Source organism: Rhinolophus ferrumequinum, chromosome 6 (assembly GCF_004115265.2).
Source record: "Rhinolophus ferrumequinum isolate MPI-CBG mRhiFer1 chromosome 6, mRhiFer1_v1.p, whole genome shotgun sequence".
NCBI classification, from domain to species: domain Eukaryota; kingdom Metazoa; phylum Chordata; class Mammalia; order Chiroptera; family Rhinolophidae; genus Rhinolophus; species Rhinolophus ferrumequinum.
In genome coordinates this window covers 95,170,258-95,185,277 of record NC_046289.1, presented here as the reverse complement: position 1 = coordinate 95,185,277, position 15,020 = coordinate 95,170,258, and positions in this window count along the sequence as shown.

Genomic DNA, 15,020 nt, shown 5'->3' with positions numbered 1-15,020 from the left:
TTATTACTCAGCAATTAACAAACTGATATAGAGATCATCCTTAAAGATGCATCCTTTTGGTGCTGGAAGACCCAAATAATCCTAGGGAAATTCAGTTTCACTCTTAAACAGTTCATACATTGGCAAGAAATTGATGCCAGCCACCTCATAGCAAGACTCCAAGGGTCCGGAGTGTGAAAGTGTGGTCAGACCTGGGAGAAAGAGGCACAGGTACATGAGAAGCCACAGCCAGACAGGGAACAGAAAGAGCCCTGGACCTGACATCTGTTTCTGGGTCACAGCTCTTCAGATGATTTGCTGTTAGAGTTTGGGCAAGGCAGACCCTCTGTGGACCACCATGATCTCATCTACGACCTGTGTTACAAATAGTTTGAGCTTTACAGCTTTCTCTGGCTCTGGCATTCTGAGCCAATGATGGCTCCGTTTTGCCAAGGAATTCTATGTTTTAGCGTATACTCAATCTTTCACTTGTTCTTTGATTCATTCATACAGAATAAGTTACTTCTGCTTTCAATAATTTTTAGGGTTGTTCACCATGAAACATAAATTTTCTAACACAATTCAAAAAGAGAGAGATAAAGTAAATTAGGGGAGTGGAAAAGAAAACGATGCCAGAATCCCACGCTAAGGTAGACATCTACTTGCATAGATCCCCTTCTTGCTCCCCGTATATTTCCTATAAGGAATATATTTCATGGGCTTAGGGTGGGGCTAATCTTGCCGCTCTTCCCATCTATAGGATGGTCAGTTGACCCAAGTTTGGCCAATCAGAGTACCCCAAGTCTCTGGCTACTGCGATTGGTTCAAAAACGAGCTTATGTGCCAAGTAGGACCTCCAAGAGAACTTTGCTGACAGAGCTGGTGGACAAGATTATCTTTCTATTGGGGTTGCTGAACCCATAAGTTGTGAGTGTGGGGTACTTTGGGGCTGTGGTGCGTGCCTTGTGGAGAAAGCCTGTACGAAGTCTAAGAAGGAGCCTTGTAACGTTGAACTCCGGAATCCCGTCATCTCTGAAGCCATCTGCACTTACTTGACCTGATAAATTATCTTTTTATTTAAAGTAGTTTGGCTTGGGTTTCTGCCACTTGTAACCAAAAGAATCTTAACTAATGTAGATAGTTATTTCAACTGAGCATATAATTTAGCTCTGGGTCTCTTAGAAGCCAAAGCAAAAAGGGAACCACATTGCATCATGGAGTTCTTGTTCTTTGATATCACAGACCCAAAGCACCAAGCAAGACAGCCTGTTAGTGGTTGGCCTTTTTCTCATGGTCTCTTGCACTGGTGGCCCAGAGCAACATCTTCCACAGCTGTTTCAGAAATGACGCAGAAACATTCCTCATGTGGCAGGCTGCCTTTTGGACTGAGCCTCGACAAAAGACAAGCCACAGAAACCGAGCGTCAGTCAGCGCTCACGAAGACCTCCTAGGCTTTCACCCAGAGAGGCAAATGGGCCAGGAAGCTGGAGGCCCAGCCATTAATCGTCCCTGGCCCCTCTTTACATGCTTCCCCAGAAACATCTCTTCCAACTGCCTCCCTGAGGTTTGACTCTAATCCGTCATTTCTTTGGTTGGAAGGTTGGTGTTTCCTTGCAAGGGACCACAAAGCCATATTACATTCAAAGTTAAATAAACAAATGTTTGAATCTGTGTTTTATTGGTTCCATACCATCTGCCATCTGGTTTGGGGGAGCAAGGAAAACTGTGGTTTTGTTGGTTGTGTGTGTGTGCACGCGCGTGTGTGTGTGTGAGTGTGTGTGTGTTGGTGGTGGTGGTGGTTTGTTTTTTGTTTTTTTTTTCTTTTCCCTGTGAAAATTCTCTAAGGTTGAGCATTGGCAGCAGTACAGGCTGGTTAAAAGCCACCTAGTTTCCCACGTCTTAACTCACAGCTAAACGTTGGAGGTTGGTGTGAGTCCCCATCTGCTAAGCAGCCTGTTGTGTGAAAATGAGATCTATACATATGCAGAGCTCCACAGCCTGGCTTCCAAGATCTGAAGAATTGTTATGAGCGAACTGCAAGAAGTGCTTATTTAATGTTGACAAGCTGCATGCAGACCAAAGGCTACAGTGGGGCATATGGAAAAGGAACAGAGGAAAGCTGGTGTCTGAGCACCCCGGGGCTGTCAGGGAAGGCAGCTCCGCCTTCAAGACCAGGGTTGCAAGAGATGTCAAGCTTGTAATGACTTGAAGGAGAAAATTCGCCCCAGACACTGGGTAGGAAATACGCCCCAGCCTGCCTGGAATCTTTAGTCAGGAAAATGCCATGGCTGTGGGGGTTGGGGAGGGGGACATTCCTTAGTGGAGGGTGGGGTGAGGGCTCACCTCTCAGTATCTACTGTCGGCCCAGCTCTTTTTAGGCAACAGAGCCCAGAATTGCTTGAAGGGATGGAGGAGCAGGGAATACTCTTCAGTTTCCATGACTTTTCAACCAGGTCTTCAGCTTCCTCATCTGTAACATAAACACAGATGTGGGCATGGATCACAAGTGCAAATACCACAGGACCAGGAGTGGAACGAAAATGAGTGAGGTGGTGCCCAGGGACCAAGGCAAACATGCTTTTGGCTAGAAGATGGCTCAACTGGTCCTGCATTGTTGGCCATGCAGGGACCCAGCCCAACGTGGCCAGAGTTTCCCAAGTTCTCAAGAAAGGCCAGCCTTTCCTATGTGAAAACGCCCAACATTTTAATGCTGGCAGCTACTGCAATTGTTTTTTTTAACATTCTGGTCAAATGAAATGTGTCTGCAGTCCACATAAGGCCCATAGGTGGATAGTCAGTGACCTCTGTGGCAGAACTCAAGGAGATCCTCTTTGTGAAAAGCCAGGGACAAAGACAGGAAGGCCCGTCCGGGCATGTTGGTCCTGCTCTCACCTGCGTGGGCCGCGGACAGCGTGTAGTTACTCTCTGGACACCGGCTTCTCTGGGTTTGGTCCACAGAGGCTGGGAACTGCCCTCCTGAAGATGGCCTCCCTCACTCCTGCTGAGCCCCAGCAGGTAGTGAAACTCCAGTGCCAGCCCAGCCATTCGTCCTGGCCCTTAGTGACACGTTGACAACTCAGAGTCACTGGAGCTCTGAGCATCCCGACTCGCTCTGCTTTGCAATTCATTGCTAGGAAAGATGGGAACGCTGGCTGCTGTGCATACATATGACATTTCTGTTGCACACACCCTGTGAGTCCTGCAAGTTTGGTCCCCGCCTAGTACCCATTTAGTATCACGAGTCAACAAGTTAGTAACCTGCATACATGGAGACACAGATAGTTAATCTCTTGCCAGACGTTGCTTCTTTTGGCTCGATGTGGAACAGTCCTTACTGAGTCAGCAGCCAGGGAATTTTAGTCCATTTTTTCAGGGTTTATTTGCTGATTATTGTTGTGTTTTCTTTCCAATCAAGGTGAGAAAAAGTCCTAGGTTCTGCTGAAGTTCCTGATGAAGAAATACAATTTAGATTTTTTTTTCAGCGATAAAATCTGTGTCTTTGTATTTCAAATAATGTAGCCAAAACAATGCAAATTCCTCCTTTTATTTTTTGTGTGGTTAACGAGTATCATTTATTCTGATGAAATCTTTATAGTATATGTCCCACATATTAAAAACATGTACATTGAATCTTGGTAAGAGGTTAAAAGAAAAGGCTGGCAGGCGACCTGCTCGCCCATCTGCCGCCATCTTGCTGTATGGACTTGACGAGTCGTTCCATCTCTGAGCCTTATTAGCCTCAACTTCCATATGGATAAGAGGGTGCATGGGGGCCCCTGCAGAGTGAGCATGTGGGGTGGGAAAGGGTAAGAACATTGCAGGGAGGAGGCGAGGCAAGCATGGTAAGAACTCCATCAGCAAACAAATACAGGCAAGCAAACTCTATTCCAACCATGCACGAAAGACGCACAGAACTGAAGTCCGCTGCTAGGAGCAAGAACAGACTGGGAGCTCATGCGATCAGAAGGTAGGTCCTGCTATCCCTGGGTGCTGGAGCCTGGCCTAACCGTGACACGGAGCCCGTACCCGGAGGGTCATGGTGGAACTCACTCACGTAAGAATCAGCGGCGATGGCCTGAGTTGGCATTTCACCCCCTCGTGCCAGTATCAACCTGTGAGGTAAGACGAGGCAGGCACTGTTGTGTCCGGGCAGAACCGGGAAGCTGAGGCCCAGCGAGCTGAGGGTTAGTGGAAAGCCACATCTAGACCCTAAGTGTCCCACCTCCTGAGGAATAATCTTCTCTTTTGAGCAGTGACTGTCATTCTGAAACTTCTCCGGGGGCAGGTGGTCTGGAAGTGAAGGTGCTCTCTGAGAAGACCTAGAGATAGTCAGAGAAAATGACTGACTGACTTGATGTTGAATCACATCTAGACTTAGACCAGATTCTAACGTAGAAGTAGTCACATCCGTCATCAAAGGTTGAAGGACATTTGTGGAAGATAAAATTAAAATGATTTTTAATTTGATGTTATTTTCTGAGACCTGCATCATTATATGGTTTTCCCGGGGTGATACCCCCACCCCACTCCCACCCATAGGAGAGAGGTACTCCATGAATGCTCACTACGGTCTGTCTGCCCAGGTATAGCCATGTCTGGCTGGGTCCCAGAACATGGCATGGTGGGCAGGTCGGGCAGAAAGTCCTGGCCTCCTTGGGCGGACAAGAACCCTGGGGCCAGTGAAAGGCCGTTAACGAACACACACGCATGCTCGCACATGTGCACGCAGGCACACACACGTGCACGCAGGCACACACACGTGCACGCAGGCACACACACACGTGCACGCAGGCACACACACGTGCACGCAGGCACACACACACGTGCACGCAGGCACACACACGTGCACGCAGGCACACACACGTGCACGCAGGCACACACACATGTGCACGCAGGCACACACACATGTGCACGCAGGCACACACATGTGCACGCAGGCACACACACACACACACAGAGGAAACCACATTCAGTCTGGGCTGGCCCCAAGCTGAGGAAGAAACTTCGAAGAGTGACTACCCCCCTCAGTGAATCAAGATGTGGGATCCAAACCACTTCCTCCCCCAGCTCTGTGTTAGGAACATCTCTACCTGCCCATGGGGAGTGCCTTCGCCCTCAGAGGAAGGCACCACTAACACCACTACACGAATGCAAACTCACTCAGAGATGTCAAGTGGCTGACCCACGGACACCGTGGGGGAGGCAGGGCCAGCGCAGGCATCAGGGCTGCTTCACCTCCTGGAAAGGACCTCCCTGGACCCTGTCCTCCGAGGCCCCCTGGATGCAGAGCCCTTGTGCAGGAGATGTCTAGGCTACCGCCCAGAACTGACAGATAGGCCATTTCCTGCGCTTTCATCTGCCCCATCAACTCCAGCTGAGTGTCTGGGACAATCCCCACCCATTTCCTGGGCTCATTTCCCCAGAAGGACTTTCTATAACATCCTCTAAGTGCTTCAGCCTTTCATCTAGTTAGACACCCCCTGGGGGCGAAGCTTAAATTATAAGGCCCAGACCTACAGTTCAGAGACCATCCCACAAAATCTTTGGTTGATGGCCAACAAGGAGACGTCTGTAGGCAGAAGGGCCTTCCTATCATGGAAGCCACTGCCCCTCCGCTTCCTGCTCCCCACTCTCCCAATGGAAAGGCAGGGGTCACGGGCTGCTTGCATTAGGCACTGAAGTCAGTGGACCACCTTCAATATGCTCCCTCCTCCACACTCTCTTGGGGGGCTTATGCAGCCTCCACTTGGCTCTCTCCTGCCATGGGCAGCTCACTACCTCTCAGATAATCTTCTCACGATTCAGACCACACTGAGCAGTAAGAGAAGCCTCCTCAAATGAGTGGGCATCTGCCTCCCTGTTCATGAGGGTCCACGGGGCTCATTTGCTCACTTGGAACACACAGGAAAACTCAGCCACAAAACTGCAGCCACAGCTTACAGCAAAGGCAGCAGTTTCTAGGCTTAGGTTGACTCTGTTCTCTGTATATGCTTCGGTTAGTCGTATCTATCCTCTCTGGCCTCAGTGTCTCCCTCTGTAAGATGCGGAAAACTGGGCTAAGTGAGATCGAACTCCCCTTCTAGATTTGCCATTGTGTCCATGCCTGGGACGGCTTGGGCAACGACCTGAGGCCCCTGTAAACCAGCATCATAAAAACAGGAATAGTCTGCATGTCTTGGTTCCTGGTTCCTGTGGGTGCCACGTCCACCCACAGAGACAAGAGAGCATCAGAGATGTCAACTCAACTCGAGATGAGGACAACCACACCCTACCGCTGAAGTAGCAGTGACGAGATGTAGTTCAGTAAGCGTCCATGGAGAAAGAGAGCTTGTAGCATGAAGGCAACCCAGGAGGATAGACAGATCTTGAGCTGAGAGATAAGAGACACGGATTCGAGTCCCAGCTCAGTCATCCACTAGCCAGCCGGTCTTGGACATGTTACTTGACTTTCCAAGACCTTGATTTCTTCTAATTTTCTGCTAAATGAGAGACATTGGAACAGCCGATTTCTAAGCTTGAGAAGTCAGAGAATCAACAGAAAACATAAAATTGGGCCAAGAAAATAGCTTGGGGTATGATCAGCTTTAGTAAACTGCCCACAAGGCGGGTGGGCAAATGGCACCAAACAAATGTGAATGAAGCTCTAAGAAAATGGACCGCACATTTCTGTCTTTGCTAAAGACAGGATGCCTGGCCAAAGAAGGTCCTTTCTAAGGAGGAGAGGGTGCAAGAGCTAGTGTGGCAGAAACACAGGCCAGACTCTGGGTCTAGGCCCCACCCCTGCTAACCAGGGGCCGTAGGCATGTTATGTAACCTCTCCAACCCGTGGTTCCCTCATCCTTAACACGAGGGCAATCCCTCATACCACATGGTGTTGTTTCACTAAAGTCTTAAAAGGACTAAGTGCCTGGCACATAGTAGGGGCTCAGCTGCAAGCCATATGTGCGCCTGCACAAAAGGAATAAGGCTTAGTGAAATCTCAGCATTTCTTTTAATTGTTTAGCATCCTGTAAGGACCTTGATCCTGCAACTGGCTCAGAAATACCTCTCTCTCTCTCTCTCTCTCCTCTCTCTCTCTCTCTCTCTCTCTCTCTCTCTAACACACACACAAAAAGAAAGAGAAAACCGCAGTCAGCCTGGGGTATCCCCAGGCATAGGAAAAACGTGTAAAATAAGTATCTGGTGCAATAAATCAAACTGTGGGATCCAAATCTGAGCTAGGGTCCAACCTCTAGCTCCAGTTGTGTCCATCTGGGCCTTCCTCTCTGTTCCTGCAGCCAGCAGTGCGTGGTGGTTCTGGCTGACTCCTCAGGCTGCTCCTGAGGTGGCTGACCCCTTCTAGGGAGCCTGAGAGAGGAAGGAAGGGAAAGAGGAGAACCAGGTTGCTGGCTGTTGGGATGTTGGCTTAGCTTAGCCAAGGAGATGGGTAGAAACCTGGCTGTGGGAAACCGTCCTGATTCCCAGTGCTAATGCTGGAAGGGGTTGTAGAAAGACAAAGAGATATGCACACAAAAACCCCTGGGAGGGAGTGGAGACTCGGACTCTAGATATGCCTCAGCCCCAATTGCTCGGTGACACCAGGCAAGTAACTTCCCTTCTCTGAGCTTTTTCTTTGTCATAGAAAATGAGGGGCTTAGGTCACTAGAGAGTCTCTAAGAGCCTTTTCGCAGAATAATTTTGCTGGATTTCTCTGATATAGTTTAGCTAGTCTGCTTCTCACTGGACTTCAGTTTGTTTCAAGAAAGCAGTTACTGAATGTGGATTGCATGCCAGGCACTTGTGCTGAGCATTGGTTAGGCCAAATGAAAAGACATGGTTCCCGTTGGCGGCCGCCAAGGAGCTCACAGTCTTATGAAGGGAAGTACAGATTTAAGCAAATAAATATAATGCAAGGCAACACATACCATTGTGGCCATGCATTCTCCTAGGGAGACTGAGGAAGTTCCATAGAGGAAAGGGACACCTGAGTGACAGTGTGAGATATGGGTAAGACTTTCCAGAACACTGAAGGTGGAGGGTATAACAGAAACCAAATCAAAGCTTTCTTTGTGGATAAAGTGTCAGTGGCTACGTGCTTGCTCATGTATGTGGATACTCATCTATGTGATTAGAACATGAGGAGGGACGGAAGGACATGAGGCCGAAAGAAAAGCTGGGGGCAGAGTGTGAAGATCCTTAAGTAAAGCCAGCAACTTAGTTCTTTATCCTGTGGGTATGGGGAGCCATTGAAGATTTCCTAGCAGGGGAGTGACAAGATCAGATCTACATTTTAAACCTTTCATTTTGGCAACAACGTAGATCCCTTGAATCAGTAAACCACAGCCCCTGGGCCAAATACGGTCCATGGCTTGCTTTTGTATGGCCTGTGAGCTACAAGTACTTCTTATAATGTTTTACTACAGTTTTATTGAGATATGACTTACATACCATATAATTCACTCATTTAAAGTATATCATTCACTGGTTTTTAGCATCCTCACAGAGTTGTGCAACCATTACCACTATTTGTTTTAGAACATTTTAATCACTTCAAAAAGAAACCCTGTACCCTTTAGCTATCACCGCCCCCCACCTCCCCACCTCAGCCCCAGCCCTAGGCAACCACTAGTGTACTTTCTGTCTCTGTGGATTTGCCTATTCTGGATTTCTCATATAAGTGAAACCCTACATGCATAATGTATGGTCTTTTGCCATAGGCTTCTTTCACTGAGCAAAATGTTTTCAAGGTCATCCATGTTATAGCATGAATCATTTTCATGGCTGAATAATGTTTTGTTGAATGGACATACCACATTTTGTTTATCCATTCAGCAATTGAGGAACATGTGGGTTGTTTTCACTAAAGAAGAATAGGCGGCAAAGGCGTATGTGGCTAACAAAGCCTGCAGGTCTACCATCTGGCTCTTCACGGGTCTGATGCAGACCCTGCCTAGCAGGGAGGCAAGATGAAGTCAGAAGCTCAAGTCAGCGGCTCCGACAGTTTCCAAGTGAGAAATGATGGTGGCCTCAACTAGCGGGAAGGAAACATTTGGGGTGGTAAATTCAACCGGACTTGGTAACTGACCAGATGTTTGGGTGAAGGAGTTACTGAGGAAAATTCGTTTACCACAAAAAAACTGAGATGAAGAGACTGAGTGAGTGACATCACTGGCCGACGGCAAATCTAAGAATCCAGCTCTCCCCCTGGACACAACACACGGACTTGTGAGATTTCTGATCATCATCAGGAATGAGAAGCCAACTGAGCAAGTGGCCTTGACCATGCTACATGGGGCACTTGCCACTAGGCAAATCAGCCATGGCAGTGCATTTGACACTGGTGTGGTGCCTCACGAAGCACTGACAGCATTTCCTGGAGCCCCTTGGAGTGTGTCCCTCAAAGCACCTTCTTGGGCTTCTCCTGAATCAAGCTCCTTCCTTCCAGGTGAATGGACAGCTCCCTCTTCCACTGTCTTCTTGACCCGCTCCAGTCTTGCCTCCAAATCTGTGAACTGATGCAGAAGTACGTTTCTGCTCGGGCACAAAGCATAAGTGGCAGCAATGCCCCTACCAAGGCTGCCTGGAGAGCAGGATCTGCAGCTCCTGCAAAGCTACCAGAGTGCCAGGCCCATCCCGCAGGGGTACCGAATGCACAAAAACAAGGAGTTTTCTCTGCAGCCCTCGTCTCTGACAGCCATGTCTTCTCAGCTCTTTCAGCCTCTCTAGATTTCAAAAGAATCCAAACTCCAGCTTGGCAAACAAGGCTCTTCCCCACCATAGCTCAACATATCTCTCCAGCCACGTCTTCTCCACTCCATGGCTAGCTACACTCTGCCTCTGTCACACTCCTTGTTCCCCAAACTCACCACACCCCTACCTTTCCATGTGCTCCCCTTTCTCTTCACATTGTCCTTCCACATTCCATTCTCCACCCAGAAAACCCCTGTTTATCCTTCAAACCCCATTCAAATATTCTGCCTCTGAGAAGTCTCTCCCGCCAGCTCTTGTTCATGACGTTGGCCACACTGAACTGGGACATCCCTGTTCTTGTGTCTTTCTGCCCCACGAGGCTGTGTTTATCGTCTGTCACCTGGGGATTTAAGGCAGAGCCTGGTCCATGGTCTGTGCTCTAAATATGCACTGAATAAGTGAGTGAGTGAGCTGGCAAATGTTCTTGCCCCTTGTCCTTCAATTTCAAGGGGATTTTCGTACTTGAAGTCCCTCTGGATCTTTCAGAGGAAGCCCTCCCAGCCTCGCTGCTTCCCTCTATTGATCCTGGGATTTATGGCACTATTGTTTCCTTTTATTAGGCTGTAATGGCCTCTGTTAAAACGTGTTACATGGAAATAGGCTAATTAAGTGTGTCACATAAGTCACCATCCCCCAGAGTGGCCAGCCCTCCTCCCCAGGCAGTGGTACCTCGAGGAGAAGGGCAGCAGGCAGGGTGCAGTGATAGTGGGTCCTCCTTCTCCCTGTTTCTCAGAGCAGGGGAAGCCCCCGCATGTGTCAGCATCTCACTCCATTACTCTGGGCACCCCACCCCCTGGATTTAGAGTGAGACGCTTCTCAGCAGCTCTGTTGGGGTTGACAACACCCAGGAACTTGCTCCCTGCTCCTCTCCTGTTCCTCAGCAAGGTCCCCATAGAAAGGGGAAAAGAGTCCCCATCTCTATTTCAGGGGAGCTTCTATTAGCGGGCCTGAGATGGTCAGACTCTTGTGGGAAACCGGGTCCACCACCATCTATCTATCGGTTTCCAGTCCAGCAGCACTCCCCAATCCACACGTGTGTGCAGGAAGCCCAGCTGGCAGGATATGCTCCAGTACTCAGAGGAGAGGTGAGTGCCTGCCTTTTGAGGAATTTCCAATAGGGCTCTGGGTGACTGACTGACGACAAGTCTCCAAGACAGTTGTGTTTGCTCTTTCAGACGACACAGATATCATCCTAGGTTCTTCTTGTCTATGAGGAATAGCGTATTTGACGAGCTTCTCATGAAAGAGTCTCTTGAGTAAAGGGACTTTAACTCATATGAAAACGTTTCCATTTCATCTACCATTGGTAAAAGCCTCCTCATCTGTGTAGTTGAATCCATTCTTCAAGGCCCAGGCAGGTCCATTGCCTTCTCCTTCCTTAAACTTCTGAAGATAAACTGCCAACATGAGCATGTCTCAAAATATTAATCCTGTGGGATGACAGTAGGATTCTGTACCCAGAGAAGTTTGGGGAGCACGGTGTTAACACAGTTAGGCTTATTTACGACAGAACTTCGCAGCGCTCTTCACACGTCAATGTGCATTATGAATCTTCAAGAAAAATGTGGCGAGTCCCAACGTTTACTGCCCCTCCCCCACGTTAGAACCATCTCTCCTTGCCCTTTGCTATGTGACTGAGGTGCCTTCCACTAGACAAGGGGCATATATTTCCAGTTCCCACTAATCTTCAGCTCGGCCATAGGATTTACCTTGTCCAATGGAAGGTGGGCGGAAGTGGCGTGTCTCAGAGATGAAATGATAACAGGCGCAGCAAGTGTCTGCTAGTGTTCTCTCCCATTTTTGCCATTGTCATGAAAAGGGCACACCCCTAGCAGCCACTGTCCCAGAATGCAGCTGGTGGAGAGACTTAAAACCAACCTATAATCTGAAGCAGAGCTGTCACAGCCAACCCTCTAGGCCCAGGAATGAAAAAGCAGCATTGAAATGGTTTGTTACTTAGCAATAACTGACTGCATTTGTTTCTTATTGTTGCTGTAACAAATTACCACAAACTGAGTGGCTTCAAGCAACACACATGTATTCTCTTACAGTTCTGGAAGCCAAAAGTCCAAAATTAGTCTTTCTGGGTTGAAGTCAAGGTGTTGACAGGGCTGGTTCCTTCTGGAGGGTTCAGGGGTACACCTGTAGCCTTGTATTTTTCAGCTTCCAGTGGCTGCCTGTATTCCTTGGCTCATGGCCTGTCTCTCCGTCTTCAAAGTGCATCACTCCATTTTCCGCTTCTGTTATGACTTCTCCTGGTCCTCACTTTGACCCTACTAACTCCCTCTTGTAAGGATGCTTGTAATTACATTGGGTCCATCTGACTAATCCAGGATAATCTTCCCATCTCAGGATGCTTACCTTAATGACATCTGCAAAGTCGTGTTTGCCAAATAAAGTACCATTCTTAGATGCCGGAGATTAGGACATGGATGTATTTGGGGTCCCTGACTCAGCTTACCACACTAACTGATACAAACAATGATAAAAGTTTATAGCATTCCCCTAAAGTATTTGGATTTTTTCCCCCACAGAGCATCTCAGAATGTCTCCTCCCTCCTTCTGAGGATACCATTTTTAGAAACTGGGCCCTAACCCTATTATTTGGCATTTCTGTTACTAATTTGCAGTTATTGGTAAACAGATACCCCATCGGCTACTCCAGGATTACAAATGCTGGCAGTTTCAGTTCGGCCATTTTCTTTGCTTGCTAGTCTCCTGCTTTCCTAATTTGTAAAATAGGGCTCACATCTCTCTGCCTGGGCTGAGCTGATGATGGCATCATCTGAGATAATTTTGAGAGCATCTATGCAGTGACTAGACATAACGTCTCATTAAACAGTATTTGCCTTCCTTGCCTGCCTGCCTTTGCCAGGACAGAGAGAAACTGTATCTCACACACTTGGCCGCCATGGCAGACAGTAAGTGGTCGTTGGCTGATGGAGGTAGGGGCTCCCTGAGACCCACAGCCTACTTTCCACCCTCGGCCCTTCCTTCTGCAGTGTTGGCTGTGCAGGATGTACTGTCCTGTGTCTATGTCCCCTGTCGTCCCCTAATATATGGCAGTCCCTGGGGGAGGCGGGCAGGAACTGTGCCACATGAATGAGTGAGCCTGACTCACCACTCAATAGCTCTGTGGCTTTGGGAATATTTCGTGTTTTCTGGGGGTTTTAGTTTCCCCACATGCTAACATGAGGCCAGATGAGGCCTCTCCCTCCCCTAGAATCTGTGGCTGCCCCTTTTTCCCCCATTTTGTTCAGCACAGGCTTTGGACCCCATTGGTGCTGAATAAACATTTGGTGAGTAGGACGATTGGCACCCTTTTTGTGCAATCTTTTCTTATTTTGCATTTTAATGGGCTCTTCAAACCAAAATACCCTTCAAAAACCAAAAGAAAAAATGGCAAATTACCCAGACTCCAGAACAGACCACTGGGCCATAGTCATAGTCCAGGGACTTCAAATCCCCCACGCCAAGCCAATGCTGTGGAAATAAGTGCCACTAGAGAGCCCTGTGTCACAAGGAGAATCACAGGTTGCAAACCCACTGGAAAGCTCTGGTTCTTGAAACCTACAAAACCCTTCAGTGGTCACTGATCCTTTCATGGATGAAAGAAATCTATTTTGCAAGAGAAGGATGACCAAGAAAAGGGTTAAGCCCTAAAAGTTTCATTTCCTCTACTCTGCCTGCTCTAGAATCTGGGATAATTCCTGCCATTAATATTTTAAACAACTAATTTGACATTTTTCCATTTAATTAACTTGCATACATATGAGAACAGGGCTTTGAGAGTACGATGACATTTAAACAAAGTCATTTAAGTTTTCCCATTTCTGGTGGGGTGCTGTTTTCTTCTTTGCCTTTTTTCTTTTTGCTCCATTTCTGTTTTGCATTCCTGATTCCGAGGCTGGCTTATTAGCTCAGAGAAATGACCAAATTTCCCAAAGCAAATGTCCCACAGCCTCAACCTGAGTGATGTGGGTGGGCCCAGAGCTCTGGGCTGCGGCGCTTTTAAACTCGATCCTGCTGTTTTCCATGCCTTTTTACAAATGGCGTTTCAATCAGAGCAGGCCTGTGTCCCAGGCGTCCCAGGCGTCCCAGGCGTCACAGGCGAATGTTTTCTTGTTGCCACACCAACCCGGGTGGGGGTGGGGTAGGGGCAACCGGAATGCAAAACATTTATCAAATGTAACCATCACCACAGCCGAGCTGGGGTTCCAGGAGGGAAACAATAGCTCCATGACGATTTTCTCTTCCAAATGACAAATAATTGCTGTCATATCATCAAATGATTAAGAAATAAAGGAAAAGAGACAAATGGAGTGAATCCACCGAGGGGCGGTGTGGGGGGGACTTGGGAGAGCCTCGCTCAGTGTTCCGTAATTGAAAAATTGCCCCCTAATTAGCTCCCACCCCAGAGAATTCATGAGTTCTAGGCGTCCTCCAATCCACAACCCGCCAAGTCGCAGAATTTGCAGCCATTAAAGTTTACTGCTGGTTTCAGAAGGGGCTGTGCAGTCTCCAAATACATTCAGAGAGCAAGTCTCTTCAGCTCGCCCAGACCTCAAACAGGGTTCATTACTTCATACTTTCATCTGCCATAATTAATCACAGATTTTCTCTGCCTATCAACATCTCCGGCTGCTCTCCCCAGATGAACCTAGGGACTGATGTCGCCAGTTTATGGTGGTAGCCAGCCCAGCCTGGCCCAGCTGCCCTCTGGGAGCTGCAGCCCCAGGATGCAACATGGCACCCTCCAGCCCCAGGCGTCATGGGGGAGAATGTGTCCCGCGTTAAAATGAAATCTCGTTGCAAAACAAGCTCATAGGACTCTGGAGAAATTCCATGTCTTCATTTCTACCCACGCTCAGGATATCCTTTTGGGATTTCTAATGAGGCTGTCAGAGTTTAGGAAGAGCAGCACTGTAAGAGAGGTGTGTCCCCGTTCTCCTCCCTTTTCACCCCCTGGGCTTGGGTTTAAATCCTAGCTCCACCATCTCATTAGCTGCATGACCTTGCAGAATTGACTTGGTCTGTCTGATTGTGAATTTTTCCTTTTGTCAATTGGAGATAATAGTACAGAACCCACCTTTCAGGAATATAATGGTAATTAGAGGGTGCCATGTGTAAATGAATTTGCGTTATGGTTGCTAGCACGGTAAAGTGGGGATAATAATCTTACCTCCCCACTAGGGTTTAAATGAGAATTGAGTCGAGAATGCATTTTATGTGTATAAAATGCCTTGCACAAAGTTGGTGCCCAATAAATATTTGAATTGAACTGAACTGAATCATACATAATTGGGGCTTTT